Here is an 8,543-nt window from a genome sequence, read left to right on the forward strand (position 1 = left end):
AAAAAAGTGAAAAGCTCCAGGAAAAGATTAAATAAGTCATCACGGGAACTAAGAAGTACATAGCATCTAAAAATAAAGTCATAACGACTTTGTCACTCGGAAAATCCGCTAGGATGGTTTTTGCAGGTGATTAATCTAATGAATTAAGCATAATCGTGCCAAGGTTATTTTATATTTTTACCAAATCCTAGCAGAATTGACGGAAAATTGCTCTATATGGCAAGATTATATGTCAATTAACATTATCAGATGCGAACATTTGAGAATCTGCTGTCTTTTAAAACCCCTGCATGCCAAATTTCCTACCTTTTAAAACCCTGCCTCTTAAAACCCCTGCCTTTTAAAACCCTACATGCCAAATTTGATTCCATTTGCTTAAGTTCTATTTGCTTAGTTGTGATGAAATTTGTATTACATTTGTATGGGAGCCCCCCCCCCCCCCTCACTCCTAGAAGGGGAGCCTTTGAACCATAGGAAAAAATGCTGCCTTCTAAAACCCTCACATGCCAAATTTGGTTCCATTTGCTTGATTAGCTCACGAGTTTAAAAAAAAATTTGTGTTTCATTTGTATAGGACCCCCCCCCCCCCCTCTTACACCCTCCATAAAATTGCTCTCTTACTCCCTCTATAAAATTGCTGGTCATTTTAGCTATCCATCGACATATAAACTGTTTAGTTTCGATCAGTAGTGTAGTAGTTATTACCAATTGAAATCTTTCATTCAAACGTTACACTTCTATTTTCGTTTTCACAAAGTGCTACCCAGTCCTGGTATAGTAAACAAAGACGAAGTCCTACATCAAAAAAGTATCTCAAATCTAAGACTGAAAATAGTTGACGGTAAAGTAACCGATTACATGGTAAAAATCCTAATTTGTAAAAAAACACTCACAAAATTTGTGGGAAGTTATCAAGCCGGTTTTGTGGACGGGCGGATCAAATCTTTGTGTTGCGCAGATCTTTCAAAAGTGTCGCAAATATCAAGTCCTTACTTGCCACCTAAAGCTTGCTTCAATTAGTATTGGAACAAAAACAATTGCGTGTATTTCAGTTATTTATTATTGAATTCAAGATCTTTTCTTACACAAATGTAACATTTTCATCATACCGTCATCCGGGGCGAGATTGTGCCAAAAAAGCACATGTTTTTGTTCTTTAGCTCAGTATACACGCAATTTAGGAACTAAGTTGATTTCAAACCTATCAATATATACTAAATTGTTCAATTAACAACTACCGTAGAGATGGTTTAGTTACAATGAAACCTAATTTTACTGGAAGTGCATGAACTTTGGCACAATCTCACCCCTTCTAGGGGGTGACATTGTGCCAAAAACATAAAGTTGAGCTAAAAACCTAAACAGTGAACGTTAGCATGTTTATAAACAATACACATAAATATCAGTATAAAGTAGTTCATATGGGGCCGTCCATGAACTAAGTGGACTATTAAGGGCCCAGTAAACCATTTGGTTTGTATATCTCGATTGCAACTGAGGTATACGAAATCATATCTGAACGAAAAAGTTATATTTAACGCCATATAAGAACATATGTGTACCAAAGTGGAGGCGATATACGTGCGAAAATTTTGACAACTATTTGTAATTCTATTTTGCGCAGTTTTTATAACACGCAACTAAATGCTCCTGAATATATGATATAGATATAATCAAATATTGCAATTGTCTATCCTGCTTTATAATTCACAGTCATGAATTGTATATGAAGACACGCACGACTGCAAAACAACTTATCGTTCACTTCGATTTGACATACTCTAATCATTATACAATTCCAATGTAAAATTGACATGAAAACGATTTAATGTGAACTTTCTATTACGATTTTATGTTATCTGGGGGCAGGGGGTCGGCCAAAAACAACGCATCATACAAAATGTATGAACGAAAATAACCCGGGGAGGTCTGAAATAACTAAAAATGAGTCCGTACTCAATGGACAGCATTTATATAGCCAGTAGCGTTTCTAGGGTTAACAAGGGGGAGATATATGAAGGGGTGTATCCTAAGGGGGCATACCTATTTGATCATTTAACAAAAGTAACAACTACTTCGTTCGAGAACCCGCGGCCGCAGAACATGTGGCCCATGCCACCCCCCTCCCCCATCCTTAAAACTGGCAGTTTATACACGGTATAATATATTCGTCTTATATTAGAGTGTTTATTCAAAGCATCTGAAATTCCAAAGCAAAAGTAAAAATTAGTTTAAATTACTTAGCAGACCTATGATGCTATTTGCTCCGAAATGGATGATGCAATCTAATCTGTCAAAATATTGTGCTCAGTAGTAAAGAATGTGAGTGTACAGGTGTATACTGACGTATTTTTATTGTGTATGTAAAATTCACAAATTGGATCGATCATTATGGCTTGGCACAATCTCACCCCCGTGAAGCTCGAAAAGTACAAAGTTTCGAAAAATATTATTTTCGTAATCAAAACTTATCCAACGCATAATAACCATTCAATACATTGTAAATGATTAGTTTATATACCTTTAAAATAGCAAGTTGATGGGATTTCTTGTTTGGGTTGGTTTATGCGGGACGTTGTTTACAAGCGTTATTTCCGAGTATATTTGATCGCGAACTTTGAAACCCTGTTTAGGCTAAATAGTGTACTAATATTATCTGTGTTCCACTCTAAGGTATGAATAAATATGTTATGTTCATCATCATTTTGAATTTAGGTCACCAGTTCTTATAGATATAATAAATTTTCACAAATTAACATCTTTGGTTCTTGGCACAATCTCACCCCCGTGGCACAATCTCACCCCGGATGGCGGTACTTTTAAGACAAAATACGGATAAAATTATTCGTCATGGTTTCGAAGGAATTTTCGAACTTTTCCTGTAATATGTCTCATTAGACAGCGCACACTTTCTTCGTCCATTTTGTTATCTTATTCCATTTTGATTGATGTCTTTGACAACTTTTCCCTTTGCCTTGAGTTTGCTCTTCAAGATTGCCCAGTATTTCTCAATAGGGCGGAACTGGGGGCAATTGGGTGGATTAAAGTCTTTCGGAACAAACTGGACCCCTTTCTCTGCATACCATTGTTAAACGACTTTACTGTAATGACAGCTTGCCAGATCTAGCCAGACATCACGGGATGGTGGTGGGATCGAATAAACGGCAAAATTCGTTTTAAGAGACACTCCTTTTGGAACAGTTCCGACGTCATTGTATTATTTGTAACGATAACTTTCGTTTTTCTGCCACAGCTGCAAATGCCCTGCCAAATCATAAATTTAGCACCCACTCCTATAGCTTTCGAGCACGGATTTTGGCCACACTATTCTATTTTATGATTCGGTTTGGCTGTTTGCTAGCTCGATACGACTTGATTCCTTCCCGGAGTCGAATTCTCCTCACGGTACTATGGGCAGCACCGAATTTTCTGGCCAAATCACGGTCCGACAACTTGGGATTCCTCTTAATGGTCTTCAAAATCTTACCACGCAGTTTCCGGGCGAGAGTTTCACTCCGATAATTAGCTTCCGACGCGTGGATGCCAAGAACTTGCAAATCCGTCCACCAAGAGTGCCACAATATGAGCAAAAGTTGGTTCCAATTCTAAATGAAGCAAGCTTTATTTATAGGTTTCAAGGCCGCATATGATACTATCAAGGATTGTTAAAATGAAGTATTGGACATTTGTAGAACTAGTTATTATCTACAATTTTGCTGAACACAGTTTTGCTGTATCTTTTGTAGTTACGGTTCTACAATGCCTTCAGTAACTAAATGAACGTTCATTTAGTCACTAAAGAGCTACTAGCATTGTAGCGCTGTGACTACAAAAGATACAACAAAGCTTTATTCATCAAAGTTATAGATAATAACCAGTTTTACAAATGACCCATACATCACTTTGTCAAATTTGGCTCAGCCGAGGCGGTACTCTCGAAAATTCAGTTAAAGTGATCGTATCATCCCTGGATACTATCGACCGTGAAGCTGACAAGACTGACCCCCTGCCCCCAGTGGGCGGTGTACACAATAGGCCGTATGAATAAAATAGTTTGCTTTGCTGTTCCCGTGTCAATCATATGGGAGAGTTTGCTCTAACTCTTTTATTGAAACGGCCTAATGTGTACTGTTGAAAACATGCAGAAAACTTCGACAATGCGAAGATATTTTCTGCCTCCTCAACATCGTTCTAGAAAGAGTTATAAAACGTGAGGGTTTTAACATGCGGGACACGATCTTCAATAAATCCAGCCAATTTCTTTGTTTCGCTGATGATTTGGACACTGTCGGAAGGACGTTCCAGGCAGTTACTGAGCAATATACCATGCTGATACTTGTAGAAGAGCAAGTTTAATGAGTGATGAACATATCTAAAACCAAGTACCTGTTAGCAGGAGGAACCGAGCACGATCGTGCTCGCATAGACAATAATGTGGTAATCAATGAGGACAAGTTCGAGGTGGTGGACAAATTTGTACACCTCGGTTCGTTAATGATGTCGGATAACAACTGCAGCAGGAAAATACGCAAACGTGTTCTTGCCGGAAGTCATGGTTACTACGGATCCTACCAGACCCCCGTACTAAATGTATCGTGTACAAAACGGTGAAATGATGTGAAACTAGGAAAGCACTGGCCTTTTTCGAACGTTTTGTGTCTATGAACATTTTTGGCCGGGTATGTGAAGACGGCATATGGGGAAGAAGGATGAACCATGAGCTGGCATAGCTCTTTGACGAACTCAGTATCCAGAATGTCACTAAAGCTAAAAGGGTACAATGGGCTGAACATGTTGTGACAATGACGGACAACATCCCCACAAAAATGCTCGTCAAAGTGCAAAGTGCTCGTCCCGAATCCGGTTGGTACCAGACGCAGAGGTGCGCGACGTGCTAGATGGTTAGACCATTTGGAGCAAGATCTGTGAAAATGTGGGACTCTTGAAGTCTTGAGTCTGTTGGAAGAACATTATTATGCAGGTCATATCCTAAGGGACATCGCACCAGAATAAGGTGAGGTTTATCCGTTTTGCCTTTTTTATAGTAGTCTATTAACCATTCAGCAAATTTTACCGAAGACGCAATTGTCTAAAACTTCTATAAAAAAATTCTATTCAATTAGCCAAAACAACTGTTTTAATGAGTAGGGTATGAATACATAAGAATACATAAAAACCGGATTTCATATATAATTTATCTGCAATCCCCAAAACGTTCCGCAACATAGTGGTATCCATGGTATTTGTACTTGTCAATAAATAAATAAATAAAATTTACTTCCATTTTTCCATTTTTCGGGAAATTTTCCATTTTTCGGACTTCCATTTTTCGGAAAATAACCGCACATGACTGGAAATAATGCAAAATCTCCATATTATGGGTATCAGATGAAAGAGCTTAACGGGCAGAAGTCGAATATTGTGTTTTAATGTACCGCCATCCGGGGTGAGATTGTGCCAAAAACCAAAAATGTTTATTTGTGAAAATTTATTATATCTATAGAATTTATTATATCTATAGAAAGAAATTTAGTATATATTGACAGGTTTGAAATCAACTTAGTTCCTAAATTGTGTGTATACTGAGCTAAAGAATAAACCCATATGCTTTTTTGGCACAATCTCACCCCGGGTGACGGTAGTTTTGAATTTAAAAATAGTCGAATATTCATTATTAAGAAGTCGCAAGCACATAGACCACTAAAATGTGGAACGGAATGGTCATTCTGTTCCTAACCAAAAATTCAACATGAAAAAAGCAAGTTGTAAACGTACTTTTTTGACTTTTTTTTGTTTGCAGAGTACATCTATGCAAAAAGATACGATTTATGTAAAAATCTCATTTTTGATAATAATGGTCAATTGACCACTAAAATTCGGAACGGCTCATTTATGAGTTAAATTATTTCACATATCTTTCGAGAAAGGTAATGTGAATATATGTGGTTGCAATGAATTCAATTATTTGTCTTTTCTGTATTTATGTGTATATAATAAATGTTACTAAATAACACTCAACAACTGCATTTTGACCAAATTTCGACGTACTGGGACAGGGACTGGGTAGCACTTTGTGAAAACAAAAATAGAAGTGTAACGTTTGAATGAAAGATTTCAAATGCTAATAACAACTAAACTACAACTAAGAGAGCAATTATAAGGACCGCGTAAGAGGGGGGCTCCTATACAAATGAAACACAAATTTCCTCATAACTCCAGAACTAATCAAGCAAATGGAACAAAGTTTGGCATGTACGGGTTCCAGAAGGTAGGATTTGTTTCCATGGTGTACTGAGACTCCTTCCCCTTCTAACAGGGGGAGGGGAGGCTCTTATACAAATAAAATACAAATATCCTCAAATCTCTAGAACTAATCAAACAAATGGAACCAAATTTGGCATGTGGGGGTTTCAGAAGGCAAGAATTTTTTCAATGGTAAAATGAGACCCCTCCCCTGTTTAGGAGGAGGGGGGGCACCTATACAAATGAAAAACTAATTTCTTCATAACTCTAGAGCCAATCAAGCAAATGGAACCAAATTTGGCATGTGGGGTTTTTTGGAGGCATGAATTTATTTTATGATGGTTTGAGATCTCTCACCCCTGTGGAGGAGGATAAGGACTCTCATACAAATAGAACAGAAATTTTTGCGTATGTGTCATATTTTCTGCTATGTAGCAAACGGTAAGCTGTGAAAGTAAACTGATAAAACCTTCTCAGAGCAAGAGACAGTGAATCGACTCGCTAACGTGCCTGTTGCCATTTGACAGAGCCTCTGTCACAGAGGGACATTTGACTGGCATGTCATATTTGCGATGAACGTGCTTTGGCTTTAATGTTATTTATAACCAATGGCTCTTTTAAAGGCTACAAACGAGTTAAAATAAAATTATTGAATCATGTCAAGCTACGCATAATCATTTAATTAATCATTTAATACAATAATCTCTGGGCTGGTCATTCATTACTATTTCAACCTTTATGATATACACAAGGGATTTTTAAAAAACCTTATGTTTCAATGTTTGCAGGCGTTGTACTAATGAACCCACGTCCACGTATTTTCAAAGCCAAACATTTCTCTTTTAAACATTCACTTAAACAATATACCTACATATGCCAGAAATGCAGTTTACATTAGTCTTTTATCTAATAATCTGATATAATCCTAGGTCACCTTTTCGTAGGGTTGTATATCTTGTAGTATTCAGCTAATATGTCAAATAAATAAAATGGCACTAAATCTGTATTTAACTAACTGCACTATACCAGACATATATAGTAAATGTGCCATATTTTTCGAACCGTACAAATTATGATTCACTATTTGTTGTGCTACGCCGGCCTCTTGGAAAAGGGCAAGTCACTGTGTCAGATAACCATCCGAAACATAGAACTTCTGCCATGAGGAAATAGATTGCTGCTATTGCCGGTCGTAAACATGTGACACATTATCAAATAATCAGTTCTACCGGTAAAATCTCAAAATAGAACAGATGGAAGGAAAATAAACGACACGGGTGGTACGCCCTTATAATCAACAAACCCAGCAGCTTGGTCGAATCAAATACCCGAACAAACTTCGGGTAGTGATAAGAAATGAAGATTTCCTATCAAATAACGATGACTGAAACTTAAAAAAATTTGGTTTCTCAGCAAAAACTGCTTTTAACTCATTGCCGCCTCATTATTTGGCTTAGTCATATGTTCTAATTTCTTAAAACTTGTGTTCAAAGATCATTTGTGGACACAAATGGTGATATAATCTATTACTGAAAACATTCCATCAAGAAGACTTGCATTTCTTCCTCCCAATCATACACTCAAAATAATCCACACATAACTAATGGAAAATATCCTTATGAAAATCCTTATGATTATTATGTGCCACATATAAGCACAATCCGCCCAGAAGTACACATGAAAATTATATGCATATGAATAATATGTGTAAATTTTAAAGATAAATTTTAAAAACACAAAAATGGTAACTGTTTGGCACATAAAGTTCATTTACTGGACACATGGCAAAAATATACATGTGAAACACATAGAAACTATACGAAAAGGTTTCTCAGTGTACAAATGATGAGCAACAGAAGCAACAGCGCACCCTTCCCGGCAAAAGTCGAAGCTGCGTGTACATGTATTGGTGGGAAAAGATGTGTGCGAGCATGGCAATGCATTGCGTACGCGTTTGTGTACATCCATATTCTAATCTACATACACTAGTACGTGAAAGTTCAACTTTAACTCGGCAGATAGCATTGCTGTTACTGTCGCTCGACTTTGGCAGAGTTGCCAGTCTTCTTGATGGGATGTTTTTGCTATTACTCTATTTATACCAACGAAATTTTCATTGTACGCCACCTGAGTGCCTGATTTTGCTCTACATTGGCCTTTCGCCTAACTCAGCTTGTTACTGAATGATACTGATAGAGCTAAAACTTGATTTTAAATGCTATATGTTGAACTAGATTCCAAGGTATTGTAGTCGAATGACCTATTTTATCGAATGGGCCACTTTCTGTTATTTAAATATT

Source organism: Sabethes cyaneus, chromosome 1, assembly GCF_943734655.1.
Source record: "Sabethes cyaneus chromosome 1, idSabCyanKW18_F2, whole genome shotgun sequence".
Lineage (NCBI taxonomy): Eukaryota > Metazoa > Arthropoda > Insecta > Diptera > Culicidae > Sabethes > Sabethes cyaneus.